The sequence below is a fragment of the Chrysochloris asiatica genome, unplaced genomic scaffold, assembly GCF_000296735.1.
Source record: "Chrysochloris asiatica unplaced genomic scaffold, ChrAsi1.0 scaffold00082, whole genome shotgun sequence".
Lineage (NCBI taxonomy): Eukaryota > Metazoa > Chordata > Mammalia > Afrosoricida > Chrysochloridae > Chrysochloris > Chrysochloris asiatica.
The window spans coordinates 13,116,410-13,123,629 of record NW_006408600.1 but is presented as its reverse complement, the minus strand read 5'-3'; the positions used below and the strand labels follow the sequence as shown (position 1 = coordinate 13,123,629).

General features: G+C 39.7%; 1 protein-coding gene and 1 pseudogene across 1 annotated transcript in view; one reads left to right on the top strand and one right to left on the bottom strand.

Annotated features, from left to right (window-relative positions):
- Positions 1-7,220, bottom strand: part of CCL28 (chemokine (C-C motif) ligand 28) — a 73,971-nt gene that overhangs the window by 39,408 nt on the left and 27,343 nt on the right.
- LOC102835448 lies at positions 4,361-5,635 on the top strand (annotated as a pseudogene).

Below are 7,220 nucleotides of genomic sequence, written 5' to 3'. Positions count from 1 at the left end.
ATAAGAGATTAAGAAGTATAAAGACTTCTCACAAAGATCGCCTTAGTGCCACCATTGCATAGGTCAAGAATTAATTCCATGGGAAAATAACCTGATTTTGTTCCAGAATTAGAGCTCACACAAACAGGCCTGTTTGATGGAGTAGAGATTCCTGAAAGAAGCTAGCCTTGAGTGAAATACATGAACTAGACTGCAAATAAGAGATACATCTGACAGAGCAGGTTTGATAAACAGCAGCACCCAGTGGTATAAAAGAGCACGGGGTTGAGGTTCATCACTGAGGCTTTACTTGATCCACCCTAGCACCTTCCCTAGACCCCTTCTAGCCAGGGCTGTTTGCTTTTCGAAGGACATTCTAGAGTGTGTCAATTGTGTCCCAACAGCTCCACTAAGGGACTCCCCTCTGAAAGCTGATTTCTGAGACCAGCAGGTACCTCTTCCTACTGACTGAGAAGCAGCACTTAGGTCAGTCCTCTAGAGGACATCTGAGACCACCAGTGCCTAGTGATTGAACATATACAGCCACCCAGAAGAGGCATAAAAGCTTCAGGTAGGGGCTCTGATGATGTGAGAGACCTCCTTCCCTACCTGACCAGACCCCTACCCCAATTCTTAATTGAAAAGGATTCTTCTATGGGACCCCGAGTTTGAGAATTATGAAAAATATTTGGTTGGGAGAATCCTGAGAAAAACCTATAATTTCTGCTAGGCAAGAAAGACTCAGAACTTCGCAAGTTCCTCAAAACTGGTATGTGTGTTCAGGGAGCTGCATTCAGTGTATTCCATGGGGAGCATCTGAAGTGTGTATTGAGTGAGATGAAGATAATACACACTTCCTCTTTCCACAGATGTAGTCAATTTGATTTTTATGTATTCCATCTGGTTAAGTCCATGTGTATAGTTGTGTCTTTTGCTGTCTAAAGAAGGTATTTGAAATGAACAAATCATTGAATTTGCAAAATTCTATCATGCAATCTCCAGCATCATTTCTATCACCAAGGCCATATTTTCCAACTACTGATCCTTCCTCTTTGTTTCCAACGTTTGCATTCCAATCAGCAGTAATGATCAATACATCTTGATTGCATGTTTGATCAATTTCAGATTGAAGAAGTTGGTAGAATTCTTCTATTTCATCCTCACTGGCTTTAGTGGTTGGTGTGTAAATTTGAATAATAGTGGTATTAACTGGGCTTCCCTGTAGGTGCATGGATATTATCCTATCACAGACAGCGTTTTACCTCATGACTGTTCTGGATATGTTCTTTTCAACAATGAAAGCAACGCCATTCCTCTTCAATTTGTCATTCCCAGCATAGTAAACCATCTGGTTGTCAGATTCAAAATAGCCAATATCAGTCCATTTCAGCTCACTAATGCATAAGATATCGATGTTTATTAGTTCCATTTCATTTTTTGACAATTTCTAATTTTCCTAGATTCATACTTGGTACATTCCGTGTTTCGATAATTAATGGATGTTTACAGCTGTTTCTCTTCACTTTGAGTTGTGCCCCATCAGCAAAGGAAGGTCCCGCGGGCTTTACTCCCACAGGCTTTACTCCACTGGCGTCATCACGGTCAGCTCTACTTTGAGGAGGCAGCTCTTCCCCAGTCACATTTTGAGTGCCTTCCAACCTGAGGAGCTCATTTTCCAGCACTATATCTGACAGTTTTTCTCTACTTTTTGTAAAGTTTTCAGTGACTAAATATTCGGAAGTAGTTCGTCACTCCTTCTTCCTACAGTCTGTCTTTGTCTAGAAGCTCATCTGAAACTTGTACACCGTGGGTGAGCCTGCTGGTTATTTAAAATACCGGTGATATAGCTTCCAGAGTCACAGCAACTCACAAGCCACTACAGTATGACAAAGTGACAGATGTGTGGTGGATATCAAAGTAGTATAATTGCCTTTAATGACATGGATAAAGAAAAACTTTCAGGACCATCATTTCCTGATGTGGCACAATTGAAAATGAGAAGAAATAACTGTAAATATCTATTAATAATAGGAATGTAAAATGTATAAAGTATTAATCAAATAAAATGGGAAGTCTTCAAAAATGAAATAGACCACATAAACAGTTGTTAATGGAAAGTTCAGAGGTTTGAACCCACCAGTCTCTCTCAGGCTGCTGCTGTAAGATTTTGCAATCTCAGAAACTCTCTGGGATAGTTCTACTCTGTCCTACAGGGTTGCTATGAGTTGGAATCAACATGATGGCAGTGGAGTTTGTTTTGTTTTTAATACCTAGGATATTGATCTTTATGTATCCCATTATGCGGTCCAATATACGGAAGTATATTGTCAGTCCTGTTTTCTGCAATATGCAGATGATACAACTTTGCCTGCTGAAAACAAAGAGGACTTGAAGCATTTACTGATGAAAACCAAAAGACAATGGTCTTCAGTATGGATTATACCTCAAGGTTAAGAAAACAAAAATCCTCACAACTGGATCAATAAACAACATCATGATAAATGGGGGGGAAATTGAAATTGTCAAAGATTCCATTTTACTTGGATCTACAATAAAAGCTCATGGAAGCAGTAGTCAAGAACTCTAACAGCATACTGCATTGGGCAAATGTGCTGCAAAAGACCTTTTTAAAGTATTCAAAAACAAAGATGTCACTTTGAGGACTTAGATGTACCTGACTAAAGCTATGGTATTTCTAATCATCTCATATGTATATTAAAGTTGGACAATGAATGAGGACGACCAAAGAAGAATAGATTAATATGAATTATGGTACTGGCAAAAAAATATTGAATATACTCTGGACTGCTAGAAAAACAAACAAATCTGTCTTGGAATAAGCACAGCACTGAAGGTGTTTGTTGGTTTATGCCACAAATTTTGGAAAACAGCTACCTGGTCAATTAATTGACAGAGATCCATATTTGTGTCCATTCCAAAAGAAGGTGGCCCAGCGGGCTGCAGAAACCCTAGAACAATATCATTAATATCACATGCAAGTAAAACTTTGCTAAAGATAATTCAAAAATGGTTACAGCAGTACATAGACAGTGAACTGCCAGAAAATCAAGCCAGATTCAGAGGAGGACTTGGAATGACAGATATCATTGCTGACATCAGATGGATAATGGCTGAAATCAGAGAAAGCCAGAAGCATGTCTTCACAACTGGACCAGTAAATAACATCATGATAACAGAGAAGAGATTAAAAGATTAAAGTTGTCAAAGACTTCACTTTGCTTGGATTCAGAGTCAACACTTAAGGAAGCAGCAGTGAAGAAACCACATGAGTATTTCACTAGGTAAGTCTGCGGACAAGATCTTTTTAAAGTGGTAAAGAACAATAATGTCACCTTGAGAACTACAATGCACTTAACCCAAGCCATGGTCATTTTCAATAACCTCATATGCATGTGAATGCTGGACAATGAATAAGGAGAACAATAAAAGAATTATGGTGTTAGAGAATATTGAAAGTACCATGGACTACCAGAAGAACAAACAAATCTTTCTTGGTTGAAGTACAGCCAGCATGCACGTTGGAAACAAGGATGGTAAGACTTTGTCTCTCGTGTGTTTTTCATGTTATTAGGAGCAGCCAGTCCCTGAAGAAGGACATCATGCTTAGTAAAGTGGGGGATCAGTGACAAAGAGGAAGACCCTCATCAAGGTGGATTGACACAGTGGCAACAAAGATAGGCTCAAACTTGACAATTGTAAGGATGGTGCAAGATTGGCAGTGTTTCGTTCTATCGTCACTATAAGTTGGCACCTACTCGATAGCACCTAACAACAATTGTCAATTCCATTACTCATTGTTAAGTTTGTTATATTGTGGTGGCTTGTGTGTTGCTGTGATGCTGGGAACTATACCACCAGTATTTAAAATACCAGCAGGTTCACCCATGTGAAAAGCTTTTAGTGGAGATTCTAGACTAAGAAAAAAAGGAAAGCGAGGCAGACTACTTCTAAACAGTTAGTTATGGAAAACCTTATTAATAGCAACAAAATGTTGTCTAATATAGCAATGAGAACGTTCACGTTCCTACATTCATTAACAATAGGAACTTGGAATGTACAATGCACAAATTTAGGAAAATTGAAAATTTTCTAAAATGAAATGGGACATTACTGAGCTGAAATGGACTGTTATTGACCATTTAGAACCAGACGATCAAATCACGTACGTTGCTGGGAACGACACATTGAAGAGGAAAGTTGGAGCATTCGTCGTCAAAAAAGAGCATCTCAGACCAGTGTTTGAGTGTTAAGAGAGGGTTGGGGAAAGGAAAAGGAGGCGAGATCCAGGCGCTGCTTTGGCTGTGGCCTGGCATCAAGAAGATGGTCTCAGCTGAGAGCAGTCCCAGTGGCCCCACACAATATGGTCCCTGCTGAGGCAGTGCTGCAGGAGAAACTGCTCAAGTTTACGGTTCACTCACAGATGCTTGAAGATCAGATTTATAAGGATACTGATAATGAAAAGCAATAATAATGAAAACTGAACTTAACCTCAGAACCGACTTAGGATGGAGTTGATGACGGTAACCTGTCTTCTCTATGCTCAAGTCTTTGTGGCTGGGCTGCTCCAGCCCTGTGGACAGCGTGCCTTCACTGTAATGCCTGTATAATCTAGGGACTGGCGCACTCACAGCTTTCCAGAATTCCTCAGAGAGAGAAGACCATAATAATGGTGAGCCCCTAGGAAGATAATACCAGAAAAAAATTCACTTAGACTTATAATAGGTGTGTCAGACTCTGCTTAAACCAAGAAAAAGTATGTTTAGCCAGTACTGCTATGAAGACTGAAAATTATGTGGCCCCAAAAAAGCTTGCCAACGGCACTACCAGTATGATTGTGCCCAAGCAATGGAAACTCTCAACAAGCTATGAGAAGGGAAAAGAATTGTGCATTAAGTATTTTGAACAGTGCTCAGAATCCAATCAAATAGAATTTGTGGAATCTTATATCCCATTACTGACAAGGACACATAAACGTATATCTTAAACCAATGCTGCAGAGGGATTTCATAGCTAGCTGCTTTGGCAGCTCAAAGTTTGGATCACATTGCTGAGAATACTCTGTCATATACCTAGATGCCAAATCACTGTGTGCTGCTGAACTTGTGTGCAAGCAACGGTACTGAGTGACATCTGATGGCATGCTATGCAAGAAGCTCACTGAGCGAATGGACAGGATGGATTCTCTATGGAGAAGCCTGGCAGAACGAAGAGGGTGGAGACAATATTTATTCAAAATCAAACCTCCAGATGGGACTGCTCCTCCCAACTCTTTTTACAGAAGACTGTATCCTAAAATTATACAAGATATTGAGACAATAGAATCTAACTAGAGATGTGGAAGACGTAGTTTACAGAGAATCCATTGCTGAAGTGAAACAGGCAAAGGAATTTACTCTTCACAGTATGACAATCAGAAGATCATAAACAGCCTTTGAGACAACATGGTAAAAATTTGGAATGAAGTCACATTGGAATGCAAGCAAATTCTCACAGACCACATGGGCTCTGTCCTGTGCTTCCAGTATGATGAGCTTGTGATCATAACTGGATCATCGGATTTTACGGTCAGAGTATGGGATGCAAACTGAACACTCTGATCCACCATTGTGAAACAATGCATATTGCAAGTTGTTAATGAGTCTTCCTCCAATCCTAATGCCACATTTTTCTTCATAGAACCTAGCTTCTCGGATTATTTGCTTAGCATACAGGTTGAATAAGTATGGTGAAAGAACATGACCCTGTCACACACATTTCTTAATTTTAAGCCATTCAGTGTTCCCATGTTCTGTTCAAACAACTGCCTCTTGGTCCATGGACAGATTCCTCATGAGCACAATTAAATGTTCTGGAATACTCATACTTCACAATGTTGTCATAGCTTGTCATGATCCACACAATCAAAGGCCTTTGAGTAGTCAATAAAGCACAGGTAAACATCTTCTGATATTCTCTGCTTTCAACCAAGATCCATCTGACATCAGCAATGATATTTCTTGTTCCACATCCTTTTCTGAATCCTGCTTGAAAGTTCTCTGTCAATGTATGGTTGCAGCCTTTTTTGTATTACCTCTAGCAAAATTGTACTTTCAAAGCAATCTACAGTGGTGATGGTGGTGTGCCATGGAATCAGTGCCAACTCATAGTGACCCTGTAGATACAACAAAATCCTAGTCTAGATTCCAACACCATTCTTTAAAGAGATGGAAAAATTATCACAAACCTTACATGGAAAATAAGGAGACCTCAGAAAAGCAAAGGACTACTTAAGAAGAACAAAGTTGAAGGCCTCTCACTCCCTGATCTCAAAATTTACTACACAGCCACAGTAGTCAAAAAATCCTAGTACTGATTCAATAAACGATCCATAGATCAATGGAACACAGTTGAGAACCCTGAAGTAAATCCATCCACATACAGTCACATGATCTTTGACAATGGGTCAAAACATATTAAATGGAGACGTCTCTTCAACAAATGGTGCTGGCAAAACTGGAAATCAAATTGCAGAAGAATCAAACAAGATCCATATCTCAAACTCAGCATGGACTGAAGATCTAAATGTAAAGCTTGGAACTATAAAGATCATCAGTGTAAAAACAGAACAAAATTAGGAGCTTTAATAAATGGCATACATGCACTATCACACATTACAAAACACAACCTTGTTGTTGTTGTTAAGTACTGTGGAGTCAGTTCTGACTCATAGTGACCCTGCACAGGGTTTCCGAAGCTGTAAATCTTTACGGGAGCAGAACACCTCATCTTTCTCCCATGGAACCGCTGGTAGTTTTGAACTTCTGACCTTGAGGTTAGCAGCCTGATTCATAACCACTATGCTACTAGAGGTGATCCAAAAGAATGTGGAAATCATCAAACAACATCAGTAATATCACATACAATTAAAATTTTGCTGAATAGATTTCAAAAGCAGTTGCAGCTCTTCATTACATAAGACCATAGGTGGAATCCTGAACAGCATCCAGACTCTTCAGAGTTGGGAAATTTCCACTTGAAAGGACGAGCAGACCAGCCTGGAGTGGCTAGAAGAACAGAAGATACTTCTTGAAAGAAAGACCGACAGGAAAAATACAAAACAATAACAGCAGACTGATTACTACAAGAACAAGCAAGTTGCTTGCCCAGGAGACATCAAGGCAAGTGGTCGGGTCCCCTCAGAGTAAACCCCCTTCCAAGACTAAGGCTCAATGGGAATACAC